The sequence below is a fragment of the Ambystoma mexicanum genome, chromosome 5q (genome assembly GCF_040938575.1).
Source record: "Ambystoma mexicanum isolate Mex_15411 chromosome 5q, UKY_AmexF1_1, whole genome shotgun sequence".
NCBI classification, from domain to species: domain Eukaryota; kingdom Metazoa; phylum Chordata; class Amphibia; order Caudata; family Ambystomatidae; genus Ambystoma; species Ambystoma mexicanum.
This window is the reverse complement of record NC_090933.1, coordinates 1028153394-1028175638: the sequence shown is the minus strand read 5'-3', so window position 1 is coordinate 1028175638 and position 22245 is coordinate 1028153394.

Below are 22245 nucleotides of genomic sequence, written 5' to 3'. Positions count from 1 at the left end.
CAGACAAAACTAAGATTAACTCGCAAATTATTCTACTAGGCGACTTCAATTTGGGCTTACTAGACCCTAATGACTATAACGCACTAGAAATTGCCAACTCACTCACCAACTCAGGCTTTACACATTGCACCCTCGAACCTACCCGCGAAAAGGGAAGAACTCTCAACTGGTTAGCTGATCTAAACTGCATGCTTACTTAAATAGTAAATTGACTCTGCGCTTGGTCAGATCATCACACCATCACCTTTAACATTGCAGCCAATTACCAACGCTCCAGTCCTAATAACGCACCTTCAACCGATACTAGAAACAAAAGAGACATAACCAGAGATAACCTTCTCCCCCACATCCTACCATCTCTGAACAATGCATTATGATCCTGCTCAGACCCCACAGTCCTCATTGATACCTATTCTCAAAGCAATGGATGCCATTGCCCCTATCAAAACCAGGAAAGCCAAACCACGTGCGCACCTCAACTCGTGGTTCACACCACATTTTAGGGTTCTACGCAAAGAAAAAAGAAACTCTGAAGCCCGATGGAAAAGTCACCCTTCCGATGCCAACACGGGCAGCCTTATCATAGCGTCACTCAACTATAAAGAGGCTATTTTCTAAGCTAAAAAGGAGACCTACAACAAATGTATCTTGCAAGCCAAATCCAACACAAAAGCGCTTTTCAAGAACTTGAAAACTCCTCCACTCCACCTGACACCTACAGCAAAGACAGCACATGGTGCTCAAACATACAAAAAGCTCTCCTGGATAAAATCTCAACACTCCAGGCCAACATGAATGTCAAAAAAGTAGTCTCCAGTCCAATTCTCAGCTCATCTCCCTCCTTGACAAAACCAACCATATTCCACATACCCATGAACTGTCAGCATCTCACTCCTAACTATCTCAGAGGTAGAGAACATAATTAACAATTTCAAACCTTCTCACTGCCAGGGCGACATTTTCCCAACTCCCATCATAAAGGAGGCATCCTATGAACTGGCTCCCTCCATCACAACATTGATAAATACGTCATTTAGCACGGGCACTGTGCCAGACAACCTGAAGGATGTGTGGGTCATCCCCCTTCTCAAAAAAACAACTCTTGACCCAAACATACCCACCAATTACAGGCCTATCACAACTGTGCCATTGTTGCTAAAAATCCTAGACCGTGCCACCTACTTACAGAATCAGGAATATCTGAAACGTAATAATCTCCTTGGCCTAAGACAATCGGGCTTCCGTCCCAAGCATGGAATGGAAACAGCCCTGTTAGACCTAAAAACGCAAATCAAAGACCTGAAAGATACTGCCAAGATCGCCCTTCTCTTATTACTGGATCTTTCGGCCGCTTTCGACCCGGTGAACCACCAAATTCTGTGTCGACATCTCAAAGTGGCAGCCCACTTCTCAGATAAACCCACGACTTGGATCAGATCCTTCCTGGCAAATCGATCCATGAGGGTCTTGTCCCCTTCTGCTTCAGCCGCACCATCGCCAGACCTGTGTGGTGTCCCCCAAGGATCTTGTGTTTCACCCACGCTTTATAATGTGTTCACACAACCGCTCTTAGGATATCCTTGACAATCTGGGTGTCACATACACCAATTATGTGGACGACACCCAGATACTCATCCCCATCTCGGGCGACGACTCAGCTGACACTAAAGCGCTAAACGAGGTGTACCTGATCATTAAGGCTTGGATGGCCCAACACGAGCTCTGTCTTAATGATGAGACAACAGAGCTCCTTATCTTGGGTTCTACTAACCGATTTAGCAGATTAGATCACTCATTCAAATCCTTTGTTGTTAACAATAATATCATCAAGGTTACAAATTACACCAAAACCTTAGCTATTTACATCGACTCTGCCTTATCTCTTTCGAGACAAACTAATGCTGTGGTCCCAGCATCTGCATACACATGCAAACTTATCACAGCCTGCCGCCCATTCATCAACACAGCAAACTGCATTATCCTCGTCAGAACCCTAATTATGTCTAGATTAGACTACTGTAATGCCCTCTATCTTGGGACCAGTCCGTGTAACCTTAGTAAGCTTCAGGTCACCCAAAACAATGCCATCAGGGCCGCTCTGAACTTACCTAGGAACCTACATATATCGGATACCCGACACAACTTGCAATGGCTCTCTGCTTCACAAAGGGTCACCCCTCAAATCCCTGGCCCCCCTTCATAAATGTCTGACTGACAAGGCACCTCCCTACCTAGCCACCAGATTCTCCAAGCAGACCTCAAGCCGGCTGCAAAGAACAGCCCAAACTCATTGCCTATCTACACCCAGATTTAAATTACAGAAATCTGGAGGGGCTAGCTTCCCGGTACTTGCCTCAAAACACTGGAACTCTATGACTCTTCTTTGCCTTCAAATGCAAATGGCTCATGGACCAAGATTCACACAAGTTATCACTGCATCTTCACTAAATCTATGATGTACACATTCACTGCAACTGCCTTTCCCTGCTTGTAAATATTTTAAATGTATTGTACATTTGCGTGAAAATATGTCTATTAACTGTGTATGTATGATTTTTGTGTGTAACCTAAAATACGTGCCCAGATGCCTATGGGCCAGGTGCGCTATATAAATAAAGAAATACAAATACAAATGCAAGCATTAATGAGCGGATCCTCATGATGAAAGAGGCCAAAGTGTTCTCCAAGTTAGACATGAGAGATGCATATCATCAAATACTGTTGCACAAAGACTCCAAGCCATTGACTGCATTCATCACCACGTTTGGCACCTACCAGTTCCCGAAGATGCCCTTCGGTCTGTCATCTGCGGCCTCAACATTTCAACGCATGATGGATGTGCAACTACGAGACATAAAGAATGTGTCTTATTTTCAGGATGACATCCTAGTGTACGCTGCAGATGAATTTATGGATGATGCCACCCTGAAGAAGGTCCTCACCAAACTACAAGAAGCTGGAGTTAAGCTGAGATATGAAAAGTGCATATTGAAAGCAAGTGAGGTTGAATACTTAGGGTAAAAGATTTCATCACATGGCATAAACCCCAAACAAAACCTGCTGCGGGCAATAATCAAAGCTCCCGAGCCGACAATCAAGGATGAAGTGAGGTCATTCCTAGGACTAGCAGAGTACTACGCCTAATTCCTCCCCAAGTTTTCAGAAACTTCGGCGCCACTGCAAGACCTATTAAAAAAAGGGACAGAATTCACATGGCAAGAAGCCCAGAAGAAAGCGGTAGAAAGTATCAAACAACACATAGTGGAAGCACTATGCCTGAAACCGTTCAATCCAGAGTGGTGTACCGTCATCACTACAGATGCCAGCGTGTGCGGATTAGGAGCGGTCCTCAACCAAAGGAAAGGAGACGCAGAACACGTAGTGGCATTTGCCTCCAAAGCCTTATCGACAGCTGAACAAAATTACTCCACAGTTGAAAAAGAAATTTTGGCGGGTGCTTGGGCAGTTGAACATTTCAGAACGTATGTATGGGGCACAACATTTAAACTAGTCACTGACCATAAGCCCCTCATTCACATACTCAGTCCAGAAGCTACAAAAGTGTTGACACCCAGGTTGGCACGCATAGCGGGCAAGTTGCAGGAATACACCTTCGAGATAAATCACATAGCGAGATGGAAAAATGCGCAGGCAGACTGCATGTCAAGATTACCCTAAGACAAAGACAAAGCCATCACCTTCCTACAGGAGGAATGCATAGTGGCGTCCATCCAAGACCTCAAGGCTTCATACTACCTTGAATTAAGCGAGAGACATTGGAATGAAGAAGATGGGAAAGACCCCACCATGGTGAGAATCAGGGAATGGATCAGGAATGGATGGCCAAATAAAAGGTCAGTGCCAGAAGGTATGAGTCCGTACTGGAAAGTGGCAGAGGAAGTTTCAGAGGCAGATGGACTAATCATGAAAAATGACCAAGTGATACCACCAACGGGGATGAGGAAAACCATCCTGTGCAGAGCCCACGCAGGGCATCTAGGGAACTCCATGGTGCGGCGAAGAGTGAGATAGGCGTACTGGTGGCCCTCCATGGATCAGGATATTCTTACAATGATTGAGAGATGCCACGAGTGTCTCAACAGTGATAAGCGCCTGAAAGTCAGGCAGGCCCCCATGGTTCCCACAGAGATCCCCGAAGTGGGACTGGACTTTATCGGTCCACTGGAGGCAATGATGCCTGAGCATCGGTACGGTATAGTACTGGTGGACTATTTGTCGAAGTGGGTGGAAGCCGAGTTTGTCCCCACATCATGACTGCCACCGTTATAGAAGTTCTCACATCTATCTTTCAGAGAGAGGGCCTCCCCAGCGAATTAGTAACAGACAACGGAGTACAGTTGGTATCAAGAGACATGGAGTCATTCCTGCAGAAACACAACATTTATCCAAAGAAAGCAGCCTTGTACCATCTCCAAGCAAATGAACTTGCTGAGAGAGCCAATAGGTTTATTAAAGGAGCCATCCAACTGGCGACTGCTTCAGGGATGGATCCCCCCAAAACGGTCAAAGAGGCCATATCGGCTCACAGGCTAACGCCCAACGGGATCACCCAAATATCCCCATTTCACATGTTGAGAGGGAGGAGAGCAGCGTCCACACTAGTGCCACCCTGGTTGGCCAGAGTAGAGTAGACAATGACGTAGATATGTCAGAAGTAGTATGGAGATTAGAGAACAGTAAGACACACATGAAAAGGTGGAGCGACAGAAGAAGGACAACCCAAGGTCAAGAAGTAAAGAAGGTGACTGAATTAAAATACGTCTACCAACCAAGGAACAAACGACTGGCTCTAAGGTCAGTCAACCAATAAGAGTGTTTCTTTTTTTTTTTTTTTTTTTTTTTTTTTTGTGTTTAATCACTTTGGATTTTTTACAAAACATAAATGACTGAAGATCCATTTGAATGGTTTCAAATTCAGTGTCTGGTTCAAGTAAGTGCAGGTTCTCGAAGGGGAAAACGACTGCTGTTAGAGCGTGTGGCGGCCCGGCAAGCGGCTCTGAGCCGGCAAAAGAACCGGGTGTAAAGAGGCCTAACTTGTATCAGCCCTTTGTTTGAAAAGATCGACAGGAGAACAGCGGTCGGCTATGCCTCTGAGTGACACTTTAAATTAATGATGTGTTGCATAATGTTTACCGTGGCTAGGGCCCAGCCAGGCTTGTCACCTGCGATCAACTTGTTCCAACAGTTTTCCTCGTCTAACGCTGAGAAGTCGGAGATGTGGTTCTTCAAGTAGATACGACGGATTTCTCGAGTCTTGGGGCAGTTCAGCAGAAGATGACAAATCGTTTCTTTTTCGGTAGGGGATTTGCAGTAACGGCATTGACTTGTGTTCGATAGACCTCTAATTGCCAGGATTTCATTTGTCTCTAGGAGATTTAGGCGAATTCTCAAGAAGTAGAGACGGGCTGCTCTACTTGGGAAAAGTTTGAGGTATGTTTGCAATGTATCCTGTTTCTTAAAGAAAGGCGGAAGGTGGCTGGTGAGTTTATATTTGTTTGCTGTTTCTGTGGTTTGAATCCAATCCCACTCTTTAATTTTTTTGGAAGTTTTAACTGGGTTGATTATCAGCTCTTCCTTGCAGCTTTCGGCTGAATGTAGGAGGGCAAGCATGTTTGATTCCCATTTCAAGAGTGAGTTGCATGATTTCATTTCGAGTTCCTGGATTATCAGGCGGTAGGCATATGGGGTCCCTGGCATAATGCATTTCCTGTAAAGTAGGACACTGTTCAACGCGACCAAGGTTCCCAGAGATAAAAGACCGAGTTCTCTCCTAAGCGGTGCTATCGGTGTCGATTTCGGGAGACCAAGGATTTTCCTCCAGAAGCGCTTCCAATTTAGGCCATAGCTCTGCCGGAAGGTTGGGCATGGCGTCTGCTCCGTAGGTTACCGTGGGGATCACCTTCTTTTTGTAAAAGTCCCTTACTGGGATTAAAGAGTAACGGCCAAATTTGAGGTCGATTGCCTTTCCCTGGATCGATAGGTTCTTAACTTTGTCGATGAGGGTTTCTTGCATTGATTTGTCTTTCGCAGAGCTGTCTAACGTAACTCCCAAGTACTTAAAACTGTTGACCGTTTCAATTTGAGTGGCGCCGAGACGAAGATTGATCTTTTCCGCTTTCTTTGATGTTTTTTTGGAGCCTCATCATTTTGGTTTTGGACTCGTTGATTTCTAAGTTGTTTTCGTCCATGTACCTTTGGAGGTTGTTTAGTTGTCGTTGGAGTCCTATGGGAGTCTGGTCCAATAGGATCAAGTCATCGGCGTACAATAAGCGGCTGATCTGGGCTCCTCCCAGTTTTGGTGGGAAGGAGCGGATTAGTTTTTCGGAGTCTTGGAAGTCTCCAAGGTAAATCCAGAACAGCGCGGGGGCGAGTGGACAGCCTTGCTTGACACCTCTGGATGTTTTTATCTCTCCCGAAAGGGCCCCTTGTTGATTTAACCTTACTCTCATTGACGTGCCTGAGTATAAGGCTTTGATCGGGTTCAAGATCTCGGCTGGACATTTCCAGTTTGTTAGTTTCTGCCATAATCTAGTACGGTTCACTTTATCGAAGGCCTGTGTTAGGTCAATGAACGTGATATATAGGTTAGGTTTGCCTTCGAGGATCTTGCTTTTCAGTGTGTTCAATATCAGGATGTTAGCGTTCGTACCCAGGTTCTTCTTGAATCCTGTTTGAAAGTTATCTTGGCAGGGGGCGTTGGATGCCCACCTAAGGAAATGTTGCAGGAGGAGGGATCCAAATAGTTTACCTATTGAGTCCAAAAGGGCTATAGGGCGGAAGTTTGTTGGGTCGGCTCTATTACCCTTTTTGAAAATTGGAACTATGTTCGCACGGGTCCATGATGGCTGTATTGATCTGGAAGCTGCGCAGCGAGCAAAGATAATACTCAAAAGGTGGGACCACGCTTCAGGGTGGGTTTTGAGATCGACGTTTGTTATCCCATCCGGGCCTGGTGCGCGAGACGGTTTTAATTTTCTTATCTGTGTTAGGATGTCGTCCTGGTCGGTGATGTTAATCCATGCGGAGGTGGTTTTGAGCGTATTACTCTCCGTAAACTTCGGTTCTTTGAATAGGTTTTCGAAGTGGGCCTCCCATACTGTGGCCGCGATTCCATTTAGTTGGTCAGGAGGAGCTCCTGGAGTAGCCGAATGAATGAGAGTCCAGAAGTCTCTGGCATGGTTGCCGTTTATTGCCCTGAGGATGTTTTCAGCGTCTTGCTGGAGAAGGTTATGACGATGGCCTCTCAGCCAGTTTTTATAGGTTTTTACGGCTGTTGAGACGGCAGATGCTGCTGAAGGTTGGTTCAGTGTCAGAGCGAGTCTTTTAGTTCTCCTTAACTCTCTATTTTTCTCTTGGATTAGTTTATCGAATGTGTGCCTCCGCTGTGGACGGTTTTCCCTGTTCCTTCCACGTGGGATTCTGAAGGCTGTCAGCAGAGGAGTGTAATCAGCCGGTGACGGCTGGTTTCGTGAGGTGAGGTCTTTGTAGGCTGTTGTTAATGAGTTTACAGCTTTTTCCGTCATTTTCAATCTTGTGCCTTGCGATGTTAGATCGATGTTATTTGGCATTGTGATCTTGTTTGGCACCACCGAGATCTAGGTGGTTTCTAGGAGGTTATGGTCACTCTCCTCTGTTCTTTTCACATTGAATGTAGTTACCAAGTTTAGTAGTGGCCGAGAGACGAAGATGTGATCTATTGTGGATTTAGAGTTGGCTCTTTCCCAAGTTGGGAGCCTCTTTAAGTCGAGGAAGGTGTGGTCGAGGTTTAGGAAAGTTCTAGATTCCATTAGCTTTAGCCATTTAGATGCCCTTTGATCAATAGGTGGGTCTTTCGATTTGGCCAGAGGAGGGTTGTCAGGGTTGTGACATTTGATGTTGAGGTCCCCGCATATGAGTATGTGGTCGACTTGATGGTTTAAGTAAATCCAGTCGATGTCTCGTTCCATTTCTTTGATGAATTTTGAAGTGTTAGTCGTAGCCGGGTTCCAGTATATATTAATGATAACCATCGACTTTGAGTGGACTAAGATGTTCTCTGTGGCAAACGACCAGTTTAGCTTTATCATCAGCGTGTCGTGGGTCTCTTTCAGTTTTTCTATGTTCGTTAGACCACGACCGCTTCGAATCGCGACAAGTAGGCCAGCAGTTGGTCTACCTGTTAAGCCTTTTTTGGCTGCGACTATGTTGGTCACGTACCCATCGATGATCGGAGGATGAAGGAGCCAGGTCTCTTGGAGGCAAATGATGTCGTATTCGTTCCAGTCAATAGAGCTCGGGGTGGTTAAATGGTGGAAGCCTCTGGTGTTCCTTGAGCATAGTTTTATTCGGTCATGAGTCCGACTGCTTGGGTCCTTGGGCGTGTCGCCGTTGGTATGGTACGTTGATGGCTATTTTTGACGCTGGGACTTCAAGGCCTTAGGCAGCCATGACCACATTGTCTCAAGGGTGGAGGCTGGCGGGGATTTTACCACGTTTGAATAGGTCTCATTTTGAATCTTCCTTTGAATTTTCCTTAAATCTGTTGGTTGCCGTTCCTCCTGGTTGATTCTTTGGGGTGCTGAGGAAAGCTTCGTTTTCTGGGGGTGATCGCCTGATGGAGGCAAGTAACCAGTTTGTTTAATGATTAGTTTCGGAGGATCTTTCTGGACAGTTGGGATTGTGGGTTCTTTCCGTCTTCTAATGTCTTTGACACTTTTCATGAGGTGATGTTGGTGTTGATGGACATATTTTGGGTCAGTTTTCCCCTTTGTACGGTTCGCGGTGGGTTCTGATACCTCATTTTTACGGGTTTTTATTTCCCTTGTCGATTCTCTTGGTCGTAACCCATGGTTTGCAGGTCTTCGACTGGTGCTCTTAGTGTTTTATTCGTAGCAGAGGATGAAATGTAAAGATGGGAAATCGCCTTGTGATGCCTATGACTTGGGTCAACTATCCGGATGTCCGCGGATTTCAGCGCACACAGTTTGGGGATGTAGCTGAAAAGGTCAAGGACTGATCTTCTATTTAAGATTACTCTGTCTTGGTTTTCTTGAGTTTGCTCAAGCTTCAGGATCCATCTAATGTGAGGATCTTTTTGCGGTAAGGCTCTGGTTGTTTTATTTGTTGTCGTGAGTCTATTAGAGGGCCTTTGTGGACGAGATGGTAGTCGTCCGACGTCAGCAGGACGGCGGTTAGTTTCATCATAGCGGTCGTTCCGGTTCTGCGGGCGATAGGAACGCGATCGTTCTTCTCGCTTTTGGGGCGAGGATCTTTTTTTGTGTTGTGATTAGCGTGATGGGAATGGTATTTCCTCTCTTCATCTTGTTTCCTGGTGGTAGTCCTTCTACGGTCCTTCAAAATTAGAAATGGAGACTCAGGTCCGGAATCCTCTGCGTTGGGTCTGGTTTGTCGTTGGGCAGGTGACGTAGTTGTGTCGAATGTGGGGTTTTCTTTCATTGAAAGAGGTGTAGATTTCTCTGTTAAATGCTGTGTGATGTTCATCAATTCTTCTTGGTTTAAGAACTCCTGGACCCCTCTTGGTGAGGGGTTTAGTAGGTCGTTTTCTTCAAGAGGCGGTCTTTGTTTAACCTTCGGTATTAACAGTGGGGTTGGTTGAGTTGCTAAGAGTTTTATCAGTGGTGGGAGTTTAGCCTTGGTAGGTGCTTGATTTTGGACTGTTGATTCTAAGTTTGAAGTGATCGTAAGTTTTGTTATGCTTTCTAGAGGGTCTTTTATGGTTTTTTCTGTCGTTGGTTGTAAATTGGAAGTCGTTGTTAGGTCAATAAATACTGCGGTTTGAGTCGCTTTCGCTTCACGTGGTATGTGGAGTGGCGGCGTGGGCGCTTCTTTTTCGACATCATTTCCTTTGTCGGTAGGTGGTGTAGGATACTGTGGTTTCGGAGGATCCCCCTGCTTTTGTTTCTGCTCTAGGGCCATTATATACCCTTCAAGGAAAGTCAATTTAGTTGACATGGCCACCTGTATTGAAATTTGATCCTTCAAGGTGTCTCCGATGGTCTCGTAAAGTTTGGTAAATGGGGCGAGGGCGATTGTCAAAGCCGACATCAGAGTACACATGTCAAGTTTTTTTTTTAGGTGGTGGGTCTTTTGAGGTTGTTGAGCTTTGGGAGGGGGAACTGCTACACCGTGAGGTCATTGGGTTAGTAGGTATGGTTCCTGTATTTGACATTCTGGGGGGGTGGTCTAATGAGTGTCTTCTTTGGTTATTGTAGATGTTGAGATTGGAATAGAAGGTGTCCAAGGGTCTCTCAAATTGTGAGTTAGCTTTGGGCGTTTGAGGAAGCTTCTTACTCAGCGAGTGACCAGGGGGTGAATTGTTCGTTCTGATGCATTCGTCTCGCCCCGAGGGAGAGGGCTTTTTCTCTAAGTCTTTCCCTGATGTTTGCTCCTCGACGTAACAGACCAAGTCATGTTTTTCTAGGGCTTCTTTTAATGGGGTTAGGTGGGCCGATGGAAGTTTGTCTATGGTGGATGGGCTTTGGCTAGCCGTAAGGTGGTTTGAGGGCGTCTTGTGGGATACTCCTTCCAGCTGCGTAGAGTCCAGGAGTGTTGGATTACTCTCTTTAGGGAACAAAGGACCGATGTTGGCCTCGGTTGACACCAGTTCATGCCATTCTACTATTCCAAAGTGTCAATTAGCTGATTTGTGTTGTTTTGTGTGATAGTTTTTTTTTTTTTTTTTAACGTTTCACCATTTAATTATTTCACTTGATTATTGTTCCTGACTTCATTTTAAATGTAGCGACATTTAATCTCAGTAACTTTTTTTTGTCTGAAAGGAATGCCTTATTTATTGCTTCTCTATTCAATTTCACTGAGGGAATTACAGTTCCGTGTCCTTTTGGGCATCTTTGCACGTGCAAATCCTTTATATTCTTCGTTGGTCTGGTTGTGCCGTTTCAGCATTCGGCGTAAAAGGCTGGAGACTTCACTTATTGTGATAGGGTGGGTTGTTTTCATTTTTATTTCCTTTCTTGCGGATTGCTGCTGTGCTGGTTTTCTTGTGATTAGTTTTTCTGAAATGATGGCGTATAATAAAGAATGTCTGTTATCCCTCAATGTCAAACGTGGCTGAATTACCCTTAGGGCTTTAAATACAATTAAACTGTGTGAATAGTCTTCAACTCATGATCCATTGGCCTCGTCTCTTGCACCTAGAAAAAGGTTCCCCACGTGCCAGGAATAGTTTTGTGTTGTTGTTGATACTATTCCTGCCTCTTGGGAGCAGCAAAAATGCAGCAAAATTATGGTGGTAACGCTACTACCGCCGCATTGCCGCTCCATCCAATCCCAAGTTTGGGTGGAAAGCTGGAGCTTTGAGCTGGAGGTAAATCTCCAGCTTTCTGCCCATTTTCGGTGCAATTATCGGTAATAGCGCAGAAAAACCCCTCTAGACTCTTGGGAATTACAGCGCCACCGCAACTCGAGATCCTCCAGACCGAGTTGCGGTAACGCTAGTAGTGTTGGCAGTATTCTGGCACAATTACAACCCGGATACCGCTAATGCCCTGATGAGGCCCACTGTACTCTCACCATGACCCTGTGCCGCCCGCTCCCGCTCCTTGCCATTCAGAAAAAGGGACCTATGCAACTGCATTATTCATCTTATATGGAAAGGCTACATTCAATTTGCAGTCATATTGCCCCTCTAGTTCGACAGACCTTGCGGTATGCGGCAACGCTGGCTATGCCTCTGTTCTGGTAGCAGCATCCAACACTCGGGGAGGGGGTACGTCCTAGTCAAAAGGGTGGCAATCCGATATTTCAAAGAATGACTTTATTTCCCAACATCACCTGTGCCTCCCTGTGCCAGCAGATACGCCCAACAGCTTTGCCAATGCATACACAAGCCACGGGTGCCCCGTCAGGCCTCCACTACAATCCCACAGGTTTGGGGACACGTTTCTTGCTGTGCTGTAATTTTACTTGCATTGGCATAAATGCACAGGAGGTACTTAAACCATCCACAAGGCAAGTGCTTCAGGACAGAATTCACAAGCAGTAAAACAATATCATTTGCAGTCACCAAGTGACTGGAACCTTCGGGACGTTCATGCACTTTTCTATTGAAGAGAGGAACTGTCTGCCATTGCCGCTTAAACAGGGGCCCCTGCTTTGGGGTCGGGAGAAGAAGGAGGAATGCCAACGCCAGAGGAGATATATAAACAAGGCCAGAGCTGGCCTGAGGCATGGGCAGTATGTACCATCGCCCCAGGTTCCCCCCTGCTAATGTGAAGAAGTAAGGAGGGCTGTGCTGCTTCCAGCCACAGGGCTTTTCTTTGTGCCTGTTTTAGCAAGGCTGTGCTGTCAGCTGCCAGCCCACTGTGACTCCTTCTAGAGACAAATGCCTCCAGTCCATCAGACCCGTGGGGACTCACCGTTAGGGCTTACCATGCTCTATATTAAAGTCATGGTACATTAAAGAATCTTTGTTTTGGACAAGATTCTGAAAGCACTTATGGAAAAACTAGTTGCCACCCAAATCTGTCTTCTTTGAATACAATTAAAATATGTTCACACAAAAGAGTTGTGCTCTATCTCGATAGTATTCATATGTCCAAATTGGGTGTGTTAAATACTTTTTTTTGGGTGGAATTTCACATTTCACTCGCCTCATATAAAGCATGCCTTTGTCAAGCAATGCAAAAGATTACCATTTCACATTATCTTTTGTTATGATTAAGTCTTGAAAGACAGCCTACACACCATTTTTTATTATTTTGTGGAATTACATTCTGGTATTTGTAGTCTTCAAGATGGGGTGAAAATAATGCAACATTTGTACTCATTTTGTTTAACACATTTCTATAAGGATTCCTATATTTCTAGAGTACTTTAATTATGATGTGTGTACTTTTCAAATCCGAGTATTGTTGAAAACCAAATGTCGTGGTGACAAGGGCAGAGTATCAGAAGGCAAATTTGTTGTGATAATTTACCAGATGCATGGATGTGGGAAAAGAGGTTGCTGGACTGACGATGTTCTACCTGGCCCTGTGCTGATTTTCAGGGTACAAGTTGAGATTACATGTGGGTTGACAGTATCTGCCTAATTTTTTCACAATGCCGACTCCAGCCCCTTGGGTGTTTTTGAGGCCAGTATGCAAAAAAGCTTGTTTCTTAAGTCTTACGTTTTTGCCCCCCAGGATTTGAAGCCACAAAACCACATGAAAGTGCCTTCAAAGCACACATCTTGTATTGGTATTTTACTCCATAGAATATTTCAATATAGATTTTTGGGTTAAAAGGTGCACACCTTTTATACTTTGCCAGCAATTTTCTAGGAAAATCACTAGTTGATTTTTTTTCTCCAGTTATTGAGTAGTCATTTTGTGATAGACAATGCTCATTTCTATTTTGAATTTTCCTCTATTAGGAAAGGTCAGTTGAATTGAATGTGCATATTTCAATTTCGGATACATTCAGTCCCTGTGCGTATGTTAATGAGTCCCCACACTTTCTTCTGGACTTCAGCCATATTGATGACATTTGAAGGTTTGCGGAATTGCTTACTCTGACTGTCTTGGTACCTTTCCAGAAAAAAAGGTTTTGTTACAATGGCACTATCCTGCAGCAAAATCACTTTGCTGTGTCTGGCTCTCCCATTACATCCTTGGAACGTGCAGACACATTAGGTATATTTAGATTACTTACCAGTGATCTTCATTACTCTTGTGCTGCTCTTCCTCGTCACAGTACTTTATTTTGAGGTACCCATCCATGACTTAGCTCACTCGGTCGGCTACTCCAGAATAATCCTTACTGCTGAAATTGCTAGATCCGTAATAGGAACAGTTACAATTCAGATTTTGTGCATCTGTTTATTTGATCCCAGGGTTATTAATTACTAATTTTGTGACATCATGTTCTACGATGCAAATAAAGAGGCCCACACATCTTTTGATGCCCAGGGCCCCGCAAATCCTAGTGCCGGCCCTGAACAAGGCATATACAAAAAACAACAGCCAGACATGCAAAGACACAGCTAGAAAGCCAGACAAGCACAAGAGACAGACAGACAACACAGGTCATACAAACAGTGAGACAACCTAATAAAAAAAAAAAACAAAAAAAAAAAACAGGCAAAGTCAGAAAGGCAGCATGAGGGACACCGAGAGTGACATCCACAGAGGTATGCACCCAGGGACTGTCAGCCTTGTAAACAGAAAACGTTATCTGTTTCAATAGCCTACATTGCAAAAATGCTGCTGTCCCCGTGTGAGTTTGGGAAAATATGTGGGTTCCGCAAGGGATCTTTTACTTATTGGCAGGGGATACAGGGCCCTTTGTCTACCAATCTGGTGATCCAGGAGGATGACTCCAAGCCCTGCACTGTCACTAGACAAATGAAGACCAAAGTGCAACCCCGACAAATAGGTATAAAAAATGCAGTGCTTTAAATGATAGGTGAAATCGAGGGCAGGGGAGCTCAAACAAGTGGGGATGGTGTGAGCAATGGCCGTGGTTAAAGGAGTGCCACCTGATTCAAACAATACACTTTGAGTCCAGACCAGGAAAGGAATTGGACGAGAATAAGACAGATCTGTGCTCTGGAAAACATCTTCCTGCCGTTGCATGTAGACACGAGGCCCAAACCCCCACCCACGTTGAAGAAACTCTCTCCCCTGACTGCCCCTAGTGTCCTGAATGTAGTCATACATGTTACAGTCCTACTGCACTACTCTCCCTATTCCCTTCAGTTAATTGCTCTTCTTACTGTTTTGTTGACTCATTCATATTGTAATTTGCTTCTACTGTTATATTGTTTATGTTTTATGTATTAAGTTATTCAATTGTGCAGAGCTTTGGTGTAAAGTGCTATATAAACACATAGGGCCTCACTACACGGATGGCGGTAGGGATTTACCGTTACCGGTAATGGAATACCGGTAACGTTAAATCCCCATGCGGATCACGACCCGGCACACCGCTATTAGCGGCATCGCAAATTACGGTGCCACTAATAGCGGGCAGGCCGTGTGCGCGCGACCCTCCATCCCGTAAATTACGCCATGCCGCTATTAGCACAGCATCACAAGGCCAGTGGACATGCTAATAGCGGCATGGTAAATCCACCCAAACCCCTTACCGCCATGGTGCTAATACCGGCATCGCGGACCACCCGTTAAGAGGAATGAGCAGTGTTCCCACCTGCCACAGGTGGACACAATCAGCACAGGTGGAGGCAATGGAGACTGTGGCAGCTCAAAAAGAGCACACCACACCCCTTCCCACACCCCTTCCCACACAAAGATGGTTCCAATACTGGCAGCAATACATGGCCTGGGGGACCTCATTGCAGCGCAGCTGATACTACAACAGGCAGCACAAAGGAGACGCAGGAGGAGGAGGAGGAGGAGGAGGGCAAGACAGGCACAGCAAGCACCACAACGGCACCTATTCATACCACAGAGGCACCCACCAATCCCCAGGATCAGAGCCAGTCCATTCAACCTAACCCCTGAGCAGATACACACCCTGTACCGTCTGGACAGGGTTACCATCACCAGCATCGTGGACATGATCCACAACGACATTGTGAGCCTCATAGACATCAGAACTGCCATCCCCCCGCTACTGAAGGTGGTGAGTGTGCTCCACTTTCTGGCCACAGGCACCTACCAGCATACAGTGGGACACATGCATGGCATCTCACAACCAGTATTCTCACGCACGCTGAACCAGGTACTCGATGCACTCCTGAAGCATGCACCTGAACACATATCCATGCCACGGACTGCCCAGGAGATTGCAAACACAAAAGTTGGCTTCTATTCACTGGCAGGCATCCCAAGTTGCATTGGGGCCATCGACTGTACACATGTGGAATTGGTGGTCCCACATCACAATGAAGTAGTGTACCGAAACAGGAAGCAATTCCACTCTATCAATGTCCAAATGGTATGTGACGCCAACAAGATAATCACACATTGCTGTGCCAGATTTCCAGGATCAACACAGGATTCCATGGTCCTGCGGAACTCAACTATCCCACGCTACATGGAGCGACACCCCGGACAACGTTTGTGGCTACTCGGTGAGTAGCAGGGCAAGCACATGGCAACGTGATTGGGGGGGGGGAGAGAAACATACTGCAACTGGGAGTGATTGGGGGGGGAGATACATACTGCAACTGGGAGTGATTGGGGGGGGAGATACATACTGCAACTGGGAGTGATTGGGGGGGAGATACATACTGCAACTGGGAGTGATTGGGGGTGGGAGATACATACTGCAACTGGGAGTGATTGGGGGGGAGATACATACTGCAACTGGGAGTGATTGGGGGGGAGATACATACTGCAACTGGGAGTGATTGGGGGGGGATACATACTGCAACTGGGAGTGATTGGGGGGGAGATACATACTGCAACTGGGAGTGATTGGGGGGGAGATACATACTGCAACTGGGAGTGATTGGGGGGGGAGATACATACTGCAACTGGGAGTGATTGGGGGGAGATACATACTGCAACTGGGAGTGATTGGGGGGGAGAGATACATACTGCAACTGGGAGTGATTGGGGGGGGAGATACATACTGCAACTGGGTGTTGACTGTCGTCCGTAGGAGAAATGGACATACAGATGTACACCAATGCTCATCCGGGAAGGCCACGATGTACTTGAGAAGAACCCACATGCAATTTGAAGCTGCACAACATCGACAACAATGCAGGTTGCTAAATATCACACATCCATCCACATTGAACATCCTACCACGCCACATTTCACACGAATCTGCAACATGGCGTCAAGATAGTAATACACAATCAGCGCAGCACAACATCAATCCAGCAATGCGCACTTGAATGCATGCAAAGGGATCACCCCTAGACATAGCACTGAACCACACACCTATAGCACCACTGAAGTGATGCCTCACAGCATGGCCACATTGGTGTCAGAATGTCAGTACACTCGCAGTGTGGTACCAAATTTGCCTGGGACAGGGACACCTAAGACCTGGCCTCACCCAGGACATGTCAAATACTGTTGGAGGCATTAATGTTGCATTACTACTTGCAGGGTCAACCTCCCCCTTGCACGTTGCTGCCACACAGACCATCTGCATGTATGCTGTCAATTCAGTACTTGAATCACAATGCAATGTCAATTAGTGTGATGTGAACAGGCCGCTCTTGAGGTGAACAGTAACAGGACCCTGTTCATTCCCCCATACAGGTGATGCGGGCTATCCCCTGAAGACCTGGCTCCTCACACCTGTACGGAACCCACAGAACAGGCACGAGGAGGAATACAATCGTGCACATACCCGTACCCGCATCGTGATCGAGCAGACTTTTGGACTTTTGAAGTCACGTTTTAGGTGCATTAGCAGGTCTGGTGGTGCTCTCCTGTATGGACATGAGAAGGTGGCCAAGATCACCATGGCATGTGTCATGCTGCACAATATGTGTATCAGACGGAATGTGCCACTGCCCCCTGACGTTGAAATAGAAGCACCTGATGAGGATGATGATGGTGATGAGGACGGAGGTGAAGGGGATGCAGGTCTTGCAAGAGGGGATGGGCAGGAGGGACGTGCTGTGAGACAGCATCTGATCAACCAAATATTCTGAGGAACATGTTTTCGTACTGTCACATGGTAATGGGGAGTAATGCACTGGTGTATGTTTTCGAGCACACAATGGACCCTGTCCCCAATAAAGTACACACACACAATGAAGTTGTCCAAGCCAGTGTTTAGATCAGAAACCAGTGTATTGAGTAACATTAAGGTGTGAAAGTGCAAGTCCCAAAACATCCCACCACCCTTCCCCCCACCCCCACAACAGACCCATAACACCCTTCCCCCCCCACAACAGACCCATAACACCCTTCCCACCCCCCCCCACAACAGTCCCTCATGTGTTTGCCAAGTTTGCCCTGGCCTATGCACACATAGGGATCTCTATCGACCCCCTATTTTCAATAGTCCTCGGGGGGATTCAGAGGGCTGGCAGATGTGCGCCTGGTGGTGCGCATTGAGCGACGGAGGGGGCTTGTTTGTCTCGACCCAGAAGATGAGGATGGGGCAGACTGGCCTTGTTGGGAAATGTGGCGGTCCATAGTGTCAGCCATGCATACCAGGACCTCCCTGAGCCTCCCTATCTCATCGCACAGCCTGTTGGTGTTGGCGTCCATCCGCTCTGTGGAGTGCCTCAACGCCTCCACGATGTTCTCACTGCGATTGGCAGCCTCCTCAACATGCTGGCCAACCAGCACAGACAGCTCTTGTTGGCGCTGCAGGATGGTGGTCAATTTGAGGCCAGTGCTGGGTGACTGTGCACTTGAGGCTGTGCCCTCGGATGCATCCACTACAGCAGGTGATGCCAACATGGGGGACATGATTGCAGGGTTGGTGTCCTCAACTGTGGAATCAGACGCAGGGGTCTGGAATGGCACTGGCTCTGGTGATCCAGGGGGGCTTGGGGTGTGCATCTCCATGGCCTGGTCTAGGGTGTCCTCCAGATCGGATAGGGGGGCAGTGGCGGCTGCCTCACCAGTGGAGCTTGCCGCAGCTGATGGTGGGCCCTCGGTGGCTGGCATCGGTGCGGGTGGGTTCACCACCGGTGGTGGGGCCGCAGTTGGTGGTGCAGCTAGTACTGCCGTGGCAGTGGCACTCCGACGAAGTTTGGCACTCGTCTGGTGGGGCCTGCCCCCCTTGCCCCTTGATGTTGTTGGGGTATCCGCCGGCTCCTGTGCCCTTGGCCTCTTGCATGTAGCTGTTGCCTGTGTTGCATCAGCGGCATCCTCCCCATCTGTATGTGAGCCTGTCAGGGACGAGAGGGGGGATGGCATTGGTTGCGTTTCAATATACTTGATGCAGATTACATGAATGATGCAGTTGTGGCAATTGGGACTTAGTGGTTGTGGATGCAGGTGATGTGCCAGTTCAGTGCCTCATCCATGCATGGTTGTGTTTGGGACTTGTCTGTGGTGTTGTGTGCATGTGTGTGTGTGTGGGTCTGACACAGGCATGGTGAGGGATGGATGCATGTGTGGATGTGTGTCCATGCATGAGAGGAGTCTGTGCTCACATATGGGGGGTACGGTACATTCACATCGCATCCTGTCATGTGTACACTCACCTCCATCAGAAGTGGTACCCACGCCGAGCTCCATGCTGCCTACTCCCTCTATTGACTCGACGGCAATCATGTTAGCGCACGTCTCCTCCCATTCCTTCATCCGGATTGGGGATCCATCTCCACCAGCACTGGCAATGCGGTGGTTCTCAGCCAGGATGCCCCTCACCCGCAGCCTGAGGTCGTCCCACCTCTTCCTGCATTCGCGCACAGTGCGCGTGCTGGTGCCCACTGCACTGACTTTGGCAGCGACCTCCTCCCAGATGGCTTTCTTCCTCAACAGGGTTGGCCGGCGCATGTCATTCGCGAAGACCACCTCAGCATTCTCCGCAAGGGTCTGTGTCAACATCACCAATTCCTCATTGGTGTATTTTTCTTTGCGCTGCCTGTCAGTTGATTTCTTGAGTGCCTTAGGCATGATGCAGGTGTCCACAATTGTTTGGCACGGCTCACGAATCAATACAGGTCCAGGGGGCAGAGTATGGCAATGGATTGTGTTTTTAAAGATGGCCGCCGGGCTCTTTCCCGTTCCGGCGCGATGACGCTATTTCCGGTTCCGCAATTTTACGGTCACGGCTAATAGCGGTGACCGCTAATGGCGGTCACCGCAATTTGCATGTAGCGTGAGGGCGGAGGTGCTATCTGCACTTTCGTCAAAGCCGGTAAGGGACTTTTTTGGGACTTTTGCGGCATGGCGGTAGGGTCATTACCGGCATGGCGCTATGCTCGTGTCCGCGTACTCGTAATGGTACGTAATTAGCGCCCTCTTACGAGGGCGGACACGTTAATAGCGCCATGCCGCTAATATGCGTTTTTTAGCGCACAATGTGTAATGAGGCCCATAAATACAAATACAAATACAAATATCTGCTACTTTGAAGACCCAATTGAAAGGCGCTTTGTGTTATAGCCCCTGCATGTAGTCATTCATGTTCAGACCTGCAGTTTCATGTTATTCATGATGAAAATAGATCTGCAATTCAACAGAACTAATGTGTTTTTTATGTGCCAAAATAAGTAGTCAACAAGGAAATGGTATAAGCACATTCGGCATCTTATTTTATTTTGTTTTTGGTACACAGTGATATTAAGAAACCACACCTGAAAGTCATCCTTTGATCACCAGGACGGCTAAACCTTAAACAAGGAAGCCGGCCAAAGTTTTATCTATGTCTCATGCTTTGCACAAATTTCACTGTCAGGGCGACTATTCTGACATAGGAAATGAGCACCATACCAAGTGTGCATTGCATGCCCAGAAGGAATACACACCCGAACCACCATCACAGACATGTCTGATAAATTGGTGGTCGCTCTTATGTTCCCAAAACACACCTTGCCTTTAAGCAAAGCAGTCAGCATCCTATATTGAAGGAACTCACGCGATTCAACAGCTAGCTCCACCCCTCAGTCCTGCCCATACCACTGGCACCACCCCGTCTGCTATCCCCACTCCCCCTGCCTGCTACCCCCACACGTGAAAGGGGAGGCATAGCCCCCAGTACATTTTTTTAATTTCCAGCACTACGTGAGACCCTTCAAACATGCACTTTGGTTCACTCAGCAAGGTCTCTGATGGCAGTGTTGTACCCAGCCTCATGTTGTGAATTCATTTCTCTGGGATTTGAAAATGAATCAATCTCACTTAGCATATAAACAACTCAATCAATGAGTAAATGAAAAAGAAGGTTTGGCAGAAAAGGACGATTGAGGTTTGGTGCACTGACAAGAAGTTTGGTTTGTTGAAAGGCTGAAGGTGGAAGCAATTTGTGGTCACCTTGCCAAAAATGTCTATGTAAAGTGCATAGGATGAAGATTGGTTTGCTTCCAATAATTGCGCACACAACCAAAAACTAAAGTGCTCAATTAAGCATAATGTAATGCATATCAAAACAGCCGACACGTGTTTCGAGCAACAATGCTCTTCTTCCAAGGCTGGAGATGCTTGAGACTAGCTCTGGCGCTATATGGTTGTTTATTAACTGATTAATAGAGTTCAATTCCGGGCATCACTGAGTAAATGATCCTCAATTTGAAAATAAATCACCCACGAGGAAGAGGGAACAGCAAATAGCAGAGATTTGGTTTATTGGTATTTGCATAAAATCAAAGAGCATCTTGGGAACACAAGAAATAACACAGAATTGTATAATTGAAATAGGTGTGTAATAGTTCCTTAAGCATGAACCGCCTCCGAGTATGAAATGCACGCACTGCTCACTCCATGTGTCACAACACTCATCCTAACAGCAAAAGGCATACAAACCACAAGATCAATATACTCATTCAAACAGCTTTAGGCTATGGACATGAGGCATAGGCTGGTCTGTGTAAGGGTCAGCTGAACTCTCTTCCAGGAATCTCTTGAAGTGTACTTTAACTCCTACACAGGAATGCTTACAGGCGCCCCACCTCAGGAGTAATTTTTAGAGACTGCCAGGGCAAAGACCCATCTAGCCCCATCCCACTTAAAGCCCCACAAAAAGGGCACTTGTCGAACATAGACACGATTGGAGGAGTCAAACTATTACTTTCAGACTCAGTCCCAATTTCGCTGAGGTGAGGGAGGGTGGCACAATTCCTCAATTAAGTATGAACCCTGTCGAACCTAGCACCCACAATATGGTTGTATGCTGATTTGCAATTAAATGCTATCATCCCATCAGTTTCAGCCACATTTGTTATCTGCACCTCAAAGCTAAAATCCCACATCACCCACAACTGGGTGCTCAATATTTACACGCATTCAAGAAAACAAAAACAACATAAAATAAGATGCAAAATGTACTTATTCCATTTCCTTGTTGACTGCTTATTTTGCCACATAAAACACATTTGTTCTGTTGAATTGCAGATTTATTTTCATCATGAATAACATGAAACTGCAGGTCTGAACATGAATGACTACATGCAGGGGCTATAACACAAAGCACCTTTGAATTGGGTCTTCAAAGTAGCAGATATGTGTATTTGTATTTGTATTTATTTGTTTATATAGCGCTTTACACCAAAGCGCTGCACAATTGAATAACTTAATACATAAAACATAAAAAATATAAAGGTAGAAGCAAATTACAATATGAATCAGTCAACAAAACAGTAAGAAGAGCAATTAACTGAAGGGAATAGGGAGA